Source organism: Panthera leo, chromosome B1 (assembly GCF_018350215.1).
Source record: "Panthera leo isolate Ple1 chromosome B1, P.leo_Ple1_pat1.1, whole genome shotgun sequence".
NCBI classification, from domain to species: domain Eukaryota; kingdom Metazoa; phylum Chordata; class Mammalia; order Carnivora; family Felidae; genus Panthera; species Panthera leo.
Genome location: NC_056682.1, coordinates 24,080,184 through 24,097,819, shown reverse-complemented (window position 1 = coordinate 24,097,819; position 17,636 = coordinate 24,080,184). Strand labels below are relative to the sequence as shown.

Genomic DNA, 17,636 nt, shown 5'->3' with positions numbered 1-17,636 from the left:
GACAATAAAAAAGAAAATGAAAATGAAAACAAGTGTTGAACATTCTTCTAAATATACAAATATAAGTAAATATAATATTTAACAAAATATTTGAAAGTATAATTAACAATATATAAAAAGACATATACGCCAGAACCAAGCAGTTTATTCTAGAGATGGAAGTTTTCTTCCATATTTGAAAATCAATGTAATCTGTAATATTAACTACAGAAGAATTACAGGATCATATGAATTGATATAGAAAAAAATAAAGCAATCAGCAAAATTGAACACACGTTCATGATTATATCTCTCAGAAAAATAAGAATATATGGATGGTTACCTTAACTTGATAAAGAGTATATACAGAAAACTTATACTCGAAAGACTGCTTTCCTCCTAAACTGTAGAATGTAGTAAGAATGTGTACTCTCACATTTTTATTCAAAATAGTGTTGGACCCTCTAACCAGTGCAATACAAAAGACAAATAAAATCCTACAGATGGGAAAAGAAGAAGTAAAACTATTCCTATTTGCAGATGACATGATTGTCTATGTTGAAAAGTTTTAAAAATTAAAACAATCATAACACCAATATATTATATCCTGAAGTATTTAGCAAAGTTTTAGGATATAAATATTTGAAAACAATATTTCTATGTATTAGCTATGAATATGTAGATGCTAAAATTAAAACTATAGTATGACTTAATAATCACTACACTAAACTAACTAAACTAAACTAAACTAAACTAAACTAAAAATGGAAATACTTAGTTGTCAATCTAACAGAACATGTACTGGATTTCTCTGCTGATAAATACAAAACTGCTGATGAAGAAAAACTAAGACAGATCTACATAAATGGGGAGATATGTCTTGTTTATGAATAGAAAGGCTCAACATGATAAATATGTAAATGTTCCACAAGTTAATATACCGGTTCATCAAAATTCCTATCAAAATTCTGGCAAGATTTGTGGAGATATATACAGGATTATTCTAAATTATATACATAACACAAGCTTTAGAATAGCTAAAACAATTCTGACATAGAAGAATAAACTGGGAGGAATCAGTTTATCTGACTTGAAACTATTATATAGCTATAGTAACAAAGACTGAGTGGAGGGATGGAACAATAAATCAATGAAACATGACAGAGAACCCAGAAATAAAGCTACACAAACATGTCCAACTGACTTTTAAACAAAGGTGAAAGGCAATTAGATGGAGAAAAGATAACCTTTTCAACAAATATTGCTGCAGCAATTGAACATCTATAGGCTACATAAATAAAGGAATTAATTTTTTTAATGTTTATTTTTTTTATTTTGAAAGAGACAAAGAGCATGCAAGCTGGGGAGGGCAGAGAGAGAATCCCAAAAAGGTTCCATGCCATTGACACAGAGCTTGATCTCATGAACTGAACCATGAGATCATGACCTGAGCTGAAATCAAGAGACAGTCACATAATCGACTGAGCCACCCAGGGACCCCTAAATGAATTAACTTTTACAAATTGACCTAAGTCTCACACCTTCTACAAGAATTAACATATAATGGATCACAGCTTAAATGTAAAACATAAAACAGGAAAACTTTAAATAAAGGCATAGGAACCTCCTGATATGAGATTAGAAAATGAGTTCTTAAATTTGACAACAAAAGCACAACCCATAAAGGAAAATTGATAAATTGGATCTCACTAAAATACACTTTTGTTCTGTGAAAGATTGTGTTAAAAGGATAAAAAGACACCCAGGGACTGGTAGAAATATTTGCAAACCGCAAATCCAACAAAGGACTAAGTGTGTAGCATATATAAAGAACTCAAACTCACCAGCATAGAAACAATCCGATTAGAAAATATGCAAAACACATAAACAGACATTTCTCTGTAGAAGATATACAGAAAACGAATGAACATATGAGAGGTGATCAACATCATTAGCAATGATGCAAATTAAAATTACAATGAGATATCACTTCACACCTATTTAGAAAAGCTACAGACAAAATAATGAACACCAAATGCTGGTGAGAATGAGGAAGAAATAGAATACTCACACATTACAGGTGGGAATGTAAAATGGTCAAGCCACCCTAGAAATAAGTTTGGTATTTCTTATAACACTCAACATATAATTATCATACAACCCAACAATTGTAGTCTTGGGTGTTTACCCCAGAGAAATAAAAGCCTACCTTCACATACACACTGTACATTAATGTTTACAACAGCTTTATTCATAACAGCAAACAGTGGAAACAACTCAGATCTCCTTCAATGGGTAACTGGTTAAATAAACTGTGATATATCCATACCACTTAATATGACTCACCAATAAAAAAAAAAAAAGAGCCCACTATTGATACACACAGTAACTTGTATAAATCACAAGAGAATTATACTAAGTAAAAAAAATGCCAATCCCAACAGTTATTTACCATATGATTCCATTTATATTACTGAAGTGATAAAATTATTAAAATGGAGAAAAGATCAAGGGTTAATAGGGGATATAGAAATATGCAGGTATAAAAGTGCAATATAATGATCCTTGTCTTGATGGAAATATTCTGCAGTATGACTAGATCAATGTCAATATCCTAATGACATATTTATAAATTTCAAAGATGCTACAATTGGTGGGGACTGGGTAGAGGATACATGAATTGTCTCCCTACTATTTCTTATAACCACATGAGAATCTACAATGGTCTCAAAATACAATGTTTAATTTTAAAAAGTCTTTACCAAGAATCAGCACTCATTTTATCTTACTGAGTCTATATGATTCTAATTTTACAAGATGTTTACCTCAATACAACTGCAATCTAATTCATTACTTTATTTAATTTTTTCAATTTACATCAAAGTTAATCAGAATGGCTAACATCATCAAATCTAATTCATTATTTGTCACAGAATCTTCAGGCTTTTAAATATATACATATATATGTCATACATATATATATATATATATGTATGACATATATAATTTAATTGCACATATTACTGAATTTCTACAAAATTGTATTTTTATAAAATTGTATTTTTACAGAATTCTCATGTAACTACCACTCTAAACAAAATATATCTCTCATCCTCAAAAATATTTTATGTAATTTAATATGTATAAAACAAAATTTTAATTTCCCTTTTATGGTATACCTTAAATTTCGTGCACTTAACTGCTAAATCTAGATGTGTTTGAGACTGATCAATGCATCTTAAATGTCAAATAGGGCCTATGATGGATGCACGAAAATTTGAAAGCCTAAGAAACCCAGCAAGTGAAAGATACTGTGGGAACCAATCCACAGATTTATCTTAATCTCTCTCATATTTTCTAGCATGTCTACTACTTGCATTGTAGTTTGGATTTGGATTTATTTTTCTAATGCAATTTATACATTAAGAAATTCTATGTTTACCACGTTGGCGTGGTTTTGAAGCAGCAAATAAATACAAGAATGTTTACTTTCTTTTTAACTGTTTATTCATTTAAATTCTTCTGGGATGTACACTTTGATATAAATGTATAAATTATAATATCATTAGAAATGGTGAGCTGTATATATTCCTCTATGGTGAACACTAACATTTATTCTTCAGCATGTGGTAAGTAAATACTCTCCCCAGTTACAATAATCATGGTATTTTCCAGTTAAACAATAAATTCTACTTCTATTCCTTTACTCTAATTTGAGACACAGTTCAAGTAAATCAGGTGAAACAAATATAATATATACTTTTGAAATATTCCAATCTCAACTTGGTAATAGTAAATTATAAAACAGGATTTACTCTAACAATAGTATATATTAGATTTTGATACCCACACACATATTATCTCTAAAAATTGTTTCTGAAATAATAATGACAAATAGTACAGTTTCCACATACATGGTTTTATTATTTAAAGATTCCAAATTATTAGCAGTGGGGACAAACTCTGATACAATATTCAGGCAGTATACTTTCCCTAACAATACTGTTAACTTAGAAATGCAATTCACTATGCTGTAAAATGTTTAATTTTCTTCTTTACCCACTTTATATATGAATCGGTTATTAATGTATAAGAATTTAAGGAATTTTTACTTCAAATATGATTTACATTCAATATAATATAATGTAAAGGAAAGCTCCATTTTTTTCATTTGCATTGTGCTGACTCAGGCAGTATTTGTTGTATTGTTTATTTTCTTGTGTGTGTGTGTGTGTGTGTGTGTGTGCGCGCGCGTGTGTGTGTGTGTATTTCAAATTTTTCTTTTGAGTTTGTTAACACAGAGTGTAATATTGGTTTCAAGAGTAGAATTTAGTGGTTCATCATTTACATACAACAACCAATGCTCATCTCAACAACTGCCCTCCTTAATACCCATCATTCATTTAACCCATTAACCCATCCCCTGTCCACCTCCCCTCCAGCAACCCTCAGCTTACTATAGAGGGTTAAACCATAAGAGTTTCTCTTATGGTTTACCTCCTTCTTTTTTCCCTCTTCCTTCCTCTCTGTTCATTTTCTTTCTTCCCTTCTGTTTTATTTCTTAAATTCCACATATGAGTGAAATCATATGGTATTTGGCTTTCTCTGACTGACTTATTTCACCTAGCAAAATACACTCTAGCTCCATCTACATCATTGCAAATGGCAAGATTTCATTCTTTTTGATGGCTGAGTAATATATCATTGTATGTATGTGTATGTATACCACATCTTCTTTATCCATTCATCACTTGATGGACATTTGTGCTCTTTCCATAATTTGGCTATTGTAGATAATGCTGCTATAAACATCAGGTTCATGTGCTCCTTCAAATCAGTATTTTTGTGTCCTTTGGCTAAATACCCAGTAGTACAATTACTGGGTCCTGGGATATTTCTATTTTTAAATTTGAGGATGTTCCACACTGTTTTCCAGAGTAGCTGCACCAGTTTGCATTCCCACCAACAGTGTAAGAGGGCTGTCCTTTCTCTGAACCCTCACCAACACCCGTTCTTTCCTGAGTCGTTAATTTTAGCCATTATGGCAGATGAGAGGTGGTATCTCATCATGGTTTTGATTTGTATTTCCCTGATGATGAGTGATGTTGAGCATCTTTTCATGTGTCTGTTAGCCATCTGTATGCCTTCTTTGGAAAACTGTCTATTTAAGTCCTCTGCCCATTTTTTTAACTGAATTATTTGGTTGTTTTGCTATTGAGTTTGAGAAGTTCTTTATAGATTTTGGATACTAACCCTTTATCCTATATGCCATTTTCAAATAGCTTCTCCCATTCTACAGGTTGCCTTTCAGTTTTGTTGACTGTTTCTTTTGCTGTGCAGAAGACTTTTATCTTGATGAAGTCACAAAAGTTCATTTTTGCTTTTGTTTCCCTGTCTTCAGGGATATGTCTGGTAAGAAGTTGCTATGGCTGATATCAAAGAGGTTTCTGCCCGTGTTCTTCTCTAGAATTTTGGTGGTTTTCTCTCTCACATTTAAGTCTTTCATCCATTTTGAATTTATTTTTGTATGTGGTGTAAAAGAGTGGTTTCATTCTTTTGCATGTTGCTGTCCAGTTTTCCAAACACCATTTGTCAAAGAGACTGTCTTTTTCTATTGGATATCCTTTCCTGCTTGGCCGAAGATTAGTTGACTACATAGTTGTGGATCTATTTCTGGGTTCTCTAATCTGTTCTGTTGATCTATGTATCTGTTCTTGTGCCAGTACCATACCATCTTGAAGCTATAGATTTGCAATATAGCTTAAGTCTGGAATTGTGATGCCTCTAGCTTTGCCTTTCTTTTCCAAGATTGCAAATTTTAGGATTGATTGTTCTAGCTCTGTGAAGAATGCTAATGTTATTTCAATAGATGAAATGTGTAGATTGCTTTGGGTAGTATAGAAATTTTAACAATATTTGTTCTTCCAATCAGGCAGAATTTGAATCAGACTACCCCCTGTTTTAAATTAAGGACTCAGATAGTTTGTATGTGTATGTGTGTGTGCATGTGTGTGTGTGTGTGTGTGTGTGTGTATGTGTGTAAGTCAACACAAATATGGATCATTATACTATTCTGTTCCCAAAAGCATAAAGAGAACAATATTTTAAAGTTAACAAGAATATCAGGACAATTTAATCTTCATGTGCATTACCTCAAGTGAGATATAATTTAATGTTAGTTTCAAAGTAGTCTGTATCAAAAAGATTAAGTAATTTTCATGCAAAAGCTTTAGATCTTTGAAAGTAATGGAATTAAAGATAAAAATAGAAAAGATACATAATACATTGTAGCACTTTTTCAAGAAATATTCCACATCTTCCAGGAAATATAAGAAGCTTATAAGAAGTGAACTCTTTAGGATATTAGAATATTAATCTTGCACAATAAGAAATAGACATGAAAGGCACTACATCCATGCTCTCTCAGCCAGCATCATGAAACAACAACTGAGACTAAGATATTTAAGTGACTTATTTCATTTCAACAGCCAACAATTGTGGACTTCATTAGTCAAATCAAGATTCCCTGTTCCCAAAATTATTGGGCTTTCCAAGTCTCTTCATGAATACTTGTTGGGAGTTTATACGATCAAAAATACAAATAATGAGCCATTTTTACATATTACCAGGGTAAAAAGTAAATTTATTATTTTCAAAAGTCAAATTTATCCAAGATATAGTAATTTATTAAAATGGAAATCTAGGGGCACCTGGGTGGCTCAGTTGGTTAAACATCTGACTCTTGATTTTGGCTCAGGTCATGATCTCATGGTTCGTGAGTTTGAGCCTCATGTCGATCTTCCTACTACCAGCGTGGAGCCTGCTTGGGATTCTCTCTCCTCTCTCTCTCTCTCTCTCTCTCTCTCTCATGTTTACTCCCCTGCTCACTCATGTTTACTCTCTCACTCTGTCTCTCTCTCAACAAATAAACTTGAAAAATAAGTAAAATAAAATAAAATATAATTATTTGAGATAAATTAACCTAATAATAATAAAGATTGATTTTTCTAATTGCACCATGTAAAACTAATCAACATTACAACTTATTAGATGTCCTTTCAAATTTCCCAAAACCTAAACATATTCAACCATTTATTTATTCACACACATGACCCACAATGAAAGATAAGTTACAACATCCAAAGGGATTAATTAAAGAAGGACAATATTTGGTACTGTAGCACAAGAAAAAAAAAAGCAGAAAAAAAAAGCAGTTGGTAGAGTTAAGAACTCCATTCAGGCTTTATCTTGGCAAAGTTTTGAAGTGTATTTAATGAGTCTTTGCACTATTTCATAATAAGCCATCTCTCTATGGGAATTGTAATTGACAAGGTCCATCACGCAAGGCCATATTACAAAGATTAATCACTTTACACATACAGAAAACGCACTTGTATCTATTTGCACTATTTCAAGTTCCAAAACACTTATGTATTCATTGAAGTAAATTTTCTTTTGGATGTTAGAATAGTTGTAAATGGGTGAAAAAGAATTTAAAAAGGGAACCTACAAATAACAATAAGGTTATTTCATTTCAAATGAAAGTTAGCATCTCTATGGGATGAGTAGCAGTTACAACAGTAGACAAGAGATGGACTATAGATGCTAAGAAGATGTCAACAAGGAAAGCACAAGACTCCAGATGCTCTTGTTATTAAAAAACAGATTGAGGGTTCACCATCTGCGATAGTCTGTTGCCAAGTACATCTTGTATATAGCCACTGATACTGGTTAAAATTAGGATCCATATTAATAAAGCATCAAAACGGACCACATGGCAGACACTTTTCTGATATCAAGAGACCAGTTTAACTACAATTATCTATAAGGTGCCGAATTCCTCTTGAGTAAAACTGTCACACTGGATCTCATGCATCCATTAGTGTATTCAAGCCACCTTTTAATTATTGCATAATCCATCTGAAAAGACTGGACCATGAGTCTTGGCTTTGAAAAACAGAATACAAATGTAATAAGTAGGATAGAGACATGACTCTGTCCATGAGAATGTTGAGTCTGATAAGTAAAAAAGCCAAAATATACATATACATATACATATACATATACATATACATATACATATACATATACATATACATATACATGGCAAAATCTAACTCCGTGGCATACAGGCTATTTATATGAATGAGGTAGTAATGACAACAAGAATAGCAACAGTAATTCAAACCCCCTCAGGTCATAGGTGTTCTTAGAATTTTTTCTTAGTGTCCCTGATAGTCAGAGACATGGTATCACACATGCTTAACATCTTTCTTATAATCTTCCTGGATGCTTCTTTGTCCAGCCACTGCTACTCTTAGCCACTGATTTTCGATTAGGCCCTGCATTGGCCTGTTAGGATTGTGGTCTCCCCAACCTTGGATACAACTCCATGACCTCTCTAGATGAAGTGGCAGCCACCACAGTCTCCTCAAGTGTTCTGTCACCACCTAACCAGTCTGCTCAACCTCCACCTCTTACTATAGAGGCATTTGAGATGTAAACTGACAAAACTGAGCCCTGTAATTATTGATGAGAATGGCTCTTCCTGCTTAGAGTACACCAGAACAAAAAGGTTAATCTGAGTGCAAACATTCATAACAATGACCACTCGCATTTTATTTAAGGCTGATTTTTATTTGTCATGCAAACACAGATGCATTATATCCCAGAATACAGATACAAGTGAGGGAACAGATTCCCTGATGCCTCCTTAGCCTATCACGGAGTGCAAAATAAGTCCTGTCAGCAACTCCATGCTGTCCAAACAGAGAAGGGGACTGCCAGGGAGGCAGAGTGCTGTGCAACGAATCTTACTATTTCATTAAGCAACACTCAAGGGTCTGCTTATGACCATTTAAGCAAATCCCATTAAGCTGCAGTAAGAAACTCCTTTGTTCTATTGCCAATACATGTCCAGTAATTCTTGGTTGGTGCCACGTTCACCTTCACTGCTATTTCTACAAATAATTCCACTTCAGATATTCTAATACTTCTATTATATGACATGAAGAACATATTTTCATATTAGAGAGATTTTATCATTCCTTTTATGTCATTTCTAGATAGGGATAAAATAACTTAGAGGTCCTTTTATCCAAATATCAGCTTCTAAAGGGGGAGAGAAAAATCACTTGAGAGAGAGAGAGTGGCACAGAGAGACAGAGAGTGAGAGAGAGAGAGAGAGAGAGAGAGAGAGAGAGAGAGAGAATGAGCAAGCAGGAAAGAAACACAGAGGGGGAAAAAAAGAGACTCTTTTTTTATTTTTTTTTAATATATGAAATTTATTGTCAAATTAGTTTCCATACAACACCCAGTGCTCATCCCAAAAGATGCCCTCTTCAATGCCCATGACCTACCCTCCCCTCCCTCCCACCCCCCATCAACCCTCAGTTTGTTCCCAGTTTTTTTTTTTTTAATTTTTTTTAACGTTTATTTATTTTTGAGACAGACGGAGACAAAGCATGAATGGGGGAGGGTCAGAGAGAGGGAGACACAGAATCTGAAACAGGCTCCAGGCTCTGAGCTGTCAGCACAGACCACGACGCAGGGCTCGAACTCACGGACCGTGAGATCATGACCTGAGCTGAAGTCGGCCGCTTAACCGACTGAGCCACCCAGGTGCCCCTGTTCCCAGTTTTTAAGAGTCTCTTATGTTTGGCTCTCTCCCACTCTAACCTCTTTTTTTTTTTTTTATTCCTTCCCCTCCCCCATGGGTTTCTGTTAAGTTTCTCAGGATCCACATAAGAGTGAAAACATATGGTATCTGTCTTTCTCTGTATGGCTTATTTCACTTAGCATCAGACTCTCCAGTTCCATCCACGTTGCTACAAAAGGCCATATTTCATTCTTTCCCATTGCCACGTAGTACTCCATTGTGTATAAAAACCACAATTTCTTTATCCATTCATCAGTTGATGGACATTTAGGCTCTTTCCATAATTTGGCTATTGTTGAGAGTGCTGCTATAAACATTACGGTACAAGTGTCCCTATGCATCAGTACTCCTGTATCCCTTGGGTAAATTCCTAGCAGTGCTACTGCTGGGTCATAGGGTAGGTCTATTTTTAATTTTCTGAGGAACCTCCACACTGTTTTCCAGAGTGGCTGCACCAGTTTGCATTCCCACCAACAGTGCAAGAGGCTTCCCGTTTCTCCACATCCTCTCCAGCATCTAAGTCTCCTGATTTGTTCATTTTGGTCACTCTGACTGGCGTGAGGTGATATCTGAGTGTGGTTTTGATTTGTATTTCCCTGATGAGGAGCGACGTTGAGCATCTTTTCATGTGCCTGTTGGCCATCCGGATGTCTTCTTTAGAGAAGTGTCTATTCATGTTTTCTGCCCATTTCTTCACTGGATTATTTGTTTTTTGGGTGTGGAGTTTGGTGAGCTCTTTATAGATTTTGGATACTAGCCCTTTGTCCGATGTGTCATTTGCAAATATCTTTTCCCATTCTGTTGGTTGCCTTTTAGTTTTGTTGATTGTTTCCTTTGCTGTGCAGAAGCTTTTTATCTTCATAAGGTCCAAGTAATTCATTTTTGCTTTCAATTCCCTTGCCTGTGGGGATGTGTCAAGTAAGAAATTGCTACGGGTGAGGTCAGAGAGGTCTTTTCCTGCTTTCTCCTCTAGGGTTTGGATGGTTTCCTGTCTCACATTCAGGTCCTTTAACCATTTTGAGTTTATTTTTGTGAATGGTGAGAAAGTGGTCTAGTTTCATTCTTCTGAATGTTGCTGTCCAGTTCTCCCAGCACCATTTGTTAAAGAGACTGTCTTTTTTCCATTGGATATTCTTTCCTGTTTTGTCAAAGATTAGTTGGCAATACTCTTGTGGGTCTAGTTCTGGGGTTTCTATTCTATTCCATTGGTCTATGTGTCTGTTTTTGTGCCAATACCATGCTGTCTTGATGATGACAGCTTTGTAGTAGAGGCTAAAGTCTGGGATTGTGATGCCTCCTGCTTTGGTCTTCTTCTTCAAAATTACTTTGGCTATTCGAGACCTTTTGTGGTTCCATATGAATTTTAGGATTCCTTGTTTTAGTTTCGAGAAGAATGCTGGTGCAATTTTGATTGGGATTGCATTGAATGTGTAGATAGCTTTGGGTAGTATTGACATTTTAACAATATTTATTCTTCCAACCCATGAGCACGGAATGTTTTTCCATTTCTTTATATCTTCTTCAATTTCCTTCATAATCTTTCTATAGTTTTCAGCATACAGATATTTTACATCTTTGGTTAGATTTATTCCTAGGTATTTTATGCTTCTTGGTGCCATTGTGAATGGGATCAGTTTCTTTATTTGTCTTTCTGTTGCTTCATTATTAGTGTATAAGAATGCAACTGATTTATGTACATTGATTTTGTATCCTGCAACGTTGCTGAATTCATGTATCAGTTCTAACAGACTTTTGGTGGAGTCTATCGGATTTTCCATGTATAATATCATGTCATGTGCAAAAAGTGAAAGGCTGACTTCATCTTTGCCAATTTTGATGCCTTTGATTTCCTTTTGTTGTCTGATTGCTGATGCTAGAACTTCCAGCACTATGTTAAACAACAGCGGTGAGAGTGGACATCCCTGTTGTGTTCCTGATCTCAGGGGGAAAGCTCTCAGTTTTTCCCCATTGAGGATGATATTAGCTGTGGGCTTTTCATAAATGGCTTTTATGATGTTTAAGTATGTTCCTTCTACCCCGACTTTCTTGAGGGTTTTTATTAAGAAAGGATGCTGAATTTTGTCAAATGCCTTTTCTGCATCGATTGACAGGATCATATGATTCTTATCTTTTCTTTTATTAATGTGATGTATCATGTTGATTGATTTGCGAATGTTGAGCCAGCCCTGCATCCCAAGAATGAATCCCTCTTGATCATGGTGAATCATTCTTTTTATAAGCTGTTGAATTCGATTTGCTAGTATCTTATTGAGAATTTTTGAATCCATATTCATCAGGGATATTGGCCTATAGTTCTCTTTTTTTACTGGGTCTCTGTCTGGTTTAGGAATCAAAGTAATACTGGCTTCAAGAATGAGTCTGGAAGTTTTCCTTCCCTTTCTATTTCTTGGAATAGCTTGAGAAGGATAGGTATTAGCTCTGCTTTACCCGTCTGGTAGAACTCCCCTGGGAAGCCATCTGGTCCTGGACTCTTATTTGTTGGGAGATTTTTGATAACTGATTCAATTTCTTCCCTGGTTATGGGTCTGTTCAAGCTTTCTATTTCCTCCTGTTTGAGTTTTGGAAGTGTGTGGGTGTTTAGGATTTTGTCCATTTCTTCCAGGTTGTCCAATTTGTTGGCATATAATTTTTCATAGTATTCCCTAATAATTGCTTGTATTTCTGAGGGATTGGTTGTAATAATTCCATTTTCATTCATGATTTTATCTATTTGGGTCATCTCCCTTTTCTTTTTGAGAAGCCTGGCTAGAGGTTTGTCAATTTTGTTTATTTTTTCAAAAAACCGTCTCTTGGTTTCATTGATCTGCTCTACAGTTTTTTTAGATTCTATATTGTTTATTTCTGGTCTGATCTTTATTATTTCTATTCTTCTGCTGGGTTTGGGGTGTCTTTGCTGCTCTGTTTCTATTTCCTTTAGATGTGCTGTTAGATTTTGTATTTGGGATTTTTCTTGTTTCTTGAGATAGGCCTGGATTGCAGTGTATTTTCCTCTCAGGACTGCCTTCGCTTTATCCCAAAGCGTTTGGATTGTTGTATTTTCATTTTCGTTTGTTTCCGTATATTTTTTAATTTCTTCTCTAATTGCCTGGTTGACCCATTCATTCTTTAGTAGGGTGTTCTTTAACCTCCATGCTTTTGGAGGTTTTCCAGGCTTTTTCCTGTGGTTGATTTCAAGCTTCATAGCATTGTGGTCCAAAAGTATGCATGGTATGATCTCAATTCTTGTATGCTTATGAAGGGCTGTTTTGTGACCCAGTATGTGATCTATCTTGGAGAATGTTCCATGTGCACTCGAGAAGAAAGTATATTCTGTTGCATTGGGATGCAGAGTTCTAAATATACCTGTCAAGTCCATCTGATCCAGTGTATCATTCAGGGCTCTTGTTTCTTTATTGACTATGTGTCTAGATGATCTATCCATTTTTGTAAGTTGGGTATTAAAATCCCCTGTAATTACCACATTCTTGTCAGTAAGGTTGCTTATGTTTGTGAGTAATTGTTTTATATATTTGGGGGCTCCTGTATTCGGCACGTACACATTTATAATTGTTAGCTCTTCCAATTCTTCAATTGGATAGACCCTGTAATTGTTATATAATGCCCTTCTTCATCTCTTGTTACAACCTTTAATTTGAAGTCTAGTTTGTCTGATATAAGTATGGCTACTCCAGCTTTCTTTTGACTTCCAGTAGCATGATAAATACTTCTCCATCCCCTCACTTTCAATCTGAAGGTGTCCTCAGGTCTAAAATGAGTCTCTTGTAGACAGCAAATAGTTGGGTCTTGTTTTTTTATCCATTCTGATACCCTATGTCTTTTGGTTGGTGCATTTAGTCCATTTACATTCAGTGTTATTATAGAAAGATATGGGTTTAGAGTCATTGTGATGTCCATAGGTTTCATGCTTGTAGTGATGTCTCTGGTACTTTGTCTCACAGGATCCCCCTTAGGATCTCTTGTAGGGCTGGTTTAGTGGTGACAAATTCCTTCAGTTTTTGTTTGTTTTGGAAGACCTTTATCTCTCCTTCTATTCTAAATGACAGACTTGCTGGACAAAGGATTCTTGGCTGCATATTTTTTCTGTTCATCACATTGAAGATCTCCTGCCATTCCTTTCTGGCCAGCCAAGTTTCAGTAGAGAGATCCGTCATGAGTCTTATCAGTCTCCCTTTATATGTTAGAGCAGTTTATCTCTAGCTGCTTTCAGAATATTCTCTTTATCCTTGTATTTTGCCAGTTTTACTATGATATGTCATGCAGAAGATCGATTCAAGTTACATCTGAAGGTAGTTCTCTGTGCCTCTTGTATTCCAATGTCTTTTTCCTTCCCCAGATCAGGGAAGTTCTCAGCTATGATTTCTTCAAGTACACCTTCAGCACCTTTCCCTCTCTCTTCCTCCTCTGGAACACCAATTATGCATAGATTATTTCTCTTTAGTGCATCACTTAGTTCTCTAATTTTCCCCTCATACTCCTGGATTTTTTTATCTTTTTCTCAGCTTCTTCTTTTTCCATAATTTTATGTTCTAGTTCACCTATTCTCTCCTTTGCCTCTTCAATCTGAGCTGTGGTCGTCTCTGTTTTATTTTGCAGCTCATTAATAGCATTTTTTAGCTCGTCCTGGCTGTTCCTTAGTCCCTTGATCTCTGTAGCAATAGATTCTCTATTGTCCTTTATACTGTTTTCAAGCCCAGTGATTAATTTTATGACTATTATACTAAATTCACTTTCTGTTATATTGTTTAAATCGTTTTTGATCAGTTCGTTGGCTGTTGTTACTTCCTGGACTTTTTTTGAGGGTAATTCTTCTGTTTCATCATTTTGGATAGTCCCTGGAGTGGTGCAGGACTGTAGGGCACTTCCCCTGTGCTGTTTTGAATAACGTGCATTGGTGGGCAGGGCCGCAGTCAGACCTGATGTCTGCCCCCAGCCCATCGCTGGGGCCAGTCAGACTGGTGTGTGCCTTCTCTTTCCCTCTCCTAGGGGCAGGATTCACAATGGGGTGCATGGCCCTTCTGGGCTACTTGCACATGGCAGGCTTGTGGTGCTGGGGATCTTTCGTACTAGCTGGGGTGGATTGGCAAGGTGCACAGGGGTGGCAAGGGCCGGTTCAGCTGGCTTTTCCTTCCCCTTCGGAGATCCGCTTCAGGAGGGGCCCTGCGGCACCGGGAGGGAGTCAGACCCGCCTGAGGGATGGATCCACAGAAGCACAGCATTGGGTGTTTGTTCCCTGCAAGCAAGTTCCCTGACAGGAACTGGTTCCCTTTGGGATTTTGGCTCTGGGATGGGCAAGGGAGATGGCGCTGGGGAGCGCCTTTGTTTCCCGCCAAGCTGCAGTCTGTCACCCGGGGCTCAACAACTCTCCCTCCTGTTGTCCTCCAGCCCTCCCGTTCTCCAAGCAGATCTGTTAACTTATAACCTTCCAGATGTTAAGTCCCACTTGCTGTCAGAACACACTCCGTCCGGCCCCTCCGCTTTTGCAAGCCAGACTCAGGGGCTCTGCTTTGCCAGTGGGCTGCTGCCCCTCCACCCCAGCTCCCTCCCATCAGTCTGTGTAGTGCACACCGCCTCGCCGCCCTTGTTCCCTCTTCTGTGGACCTCTTGTCTACGCTTGGCTCCGGAGAATCCGTTCTGCTAGTCTTCTGGCGGTTTTCTGGGTGTTTTAGGCAGGTGTGGGTGGAATCTAAGTGATCAGCAGGACGCAGTGAGCCCAGCGTCCTCCTACACCACCATCTTCCCAGAAGCCCAAAAAAAGAGACTCTTACGCAGGCTTCATGCTCAGCGCAGAGCCCAGTGTGGGTCTCAATCCCACTACACTGGGATTATGACCTTAGATGAAATCAAAAGTCAAGACACTCAACTAACTGAACCACCCAGGCATCCCCCCCCAAAATAATCACTCATATGGACTCAAGGAGTTTATAGATTTAGGACGATTTCACACTCAGGTTATAGACCTTATGTGATGGGATAAACTGTAGCCTACAAAAACGTTGAGTTTCTAACTCCCAATATCTTATTTGAAACTTATTTGCAAATAGGGGTTTTGCAGATGATCAAGTCAAGATAAGGTCATTAGAGTTGCCCCAACGCAATATGACTGGTATCTTTATAAAGGGAAATTTGGAATACAGACATGTATGTATAAAGAGAGGAGAGAACACTAAAGCTAGGAACTCTAAAAGCTAGGAAGAGCATAGAACAGACTCTATCCTACAGCCCTCAGAAGGAAATAATCCTTGAAGAAGGAAGAGGTGGGGGAGGAGGAGGAGGAGGAGGAGGAGGAGGAGGAGAAGGATGATGACGATGGAGGAAGAGACGAAGAAAACAATCCTGGTGATACAATGATCTTAGACTGGTAGCTTCCAAGATTATGAAGCAATTAATTTCTCTCGGTTAAGCAACCTGTGTATGGTATATTGTTACAACAGTCCCAGTAGACTCAAATTCTCTTTACTTGCTACCTCTGTTCTTCCCTACATAGCCACAGATGGGAATCTTTCTTCTGAAAGTATTCATCCTAAGAAGTTTTTGTTAAATATGTCTTTATTTATTAAAAAATTTTAAGAGGGGCCACGGAGTGGCTCAGTCAGTTGAGTGTCTGACTCTTGGTTTCAGCTCAGGTCATGACTCACACTTTGTGGATTTGAGCCCTGCATTGTTGGGCTCTGAGCTGACAGCACAGAGCCTGCTTGGGATTCTCTCTCCCTCTCTCTCTGCCCATTTCCTCTCTCTCTCTCTCTCTCTCTTTCTCTGTCTCCCACCCTCTCAAAATAAATAAAGAGAGTTTGCAATATCAATTAACATGTAAAATACAAACTAGTATAAGATTTAGTATGTTTCATAATTGAGTGTTACAATGGCAGAATGTTCTGGCAATTATTAAATCTGTAGAAAATAATTATGCCAGAATTTTCTTCAGTACTGTCTGAAGAATGGGTATTTCATTCAAGATGGTATTTCTTGAATATATTTTTATACATATATATCCCTAGAATAGACAATAAACAATTAAGTAGCCAACATTTACAATTCACTTTGCTTAATTTTAGAACATTAACTTTTATAAGTTGCTATTTCATTGACAGCTAAAAATATCACATGTCACGTAGAAAGAAAATGATTTTAGGAATAATCTCTTTCATGCCAGAAAGACTCCCACATACTTAATTAAAACTGATATCATTCTCAGCATAACAGACTCTTTTGAGTTTGGGCAGTTAAGGTAAATTCTCCAGGATTCAGTTCCTCCTGCAGAGACTCATAAAATAACTTTGATGGGTATTTAACAGTGAGGATTAGATTCTGTACTACTGAATTCACCCTGAAATCCTTGTCCTCATCATAGTAAAGAGAGCACAAATTTATGATTTATATACAAAAGTGAATAATGAAATGTGGATAATACAGTATGGGTGATATCACATATTATATAATGGCATGTATATAACTAATATAATGTAACATAATATAATGTAACGTAATATGATATATTAGTACCAGACTATTTGGGAGCAAAAAGAAAAAAAACTGAAAATATGAAAAATGAAACTACATATTTAACATAAACAACAATAAAGCAGAAAGGAAACAATAATCTGGCAATCACCATGGACAAAGGTTTCATTGCATGTCCAGAGTAAGGTCATGGTTATATGAAGAAGCCAAAATACACAGAGCCCAAATCCCCAATAAGGATCTTTACTAACAACCTAATACTCTGTCAGTAAGAGTGGTTCAGCTCACAAGCAATCATCGTGATCTCTACAAAGGCAAAGATTTCTTAGCTGTGCTTGTTTAATTTCAATCTCCACAAGGGAATAAAAAAGAGAGAGAGAGACAGAGAGAATGAAATGGGGAAACAGGCTTTAGAATTAGCATAACCTAACAAAGAGTCAGAAGGGTAATGAGCAGTATTGAATTAAATGAAAGCATAGTGGAAAATGTCTGTGTTGAAATACAAGTCATCTGCCTTATC

General features: G+C 36.5%; 1 protein-coding gene across 1 annotated transcript in view; it reads right to left on the bottom strand.

Annotated features, from left to right (window-relative positions):
- SGCZ (sarcoglycan zeta) overlaps positions 1–17,636 on the bottom strand; it is a 515,552-nt gene that overhangs the window by 347,752 nt on the left and 150,164 nt on the right. The window lies entirely within an intron of this gene.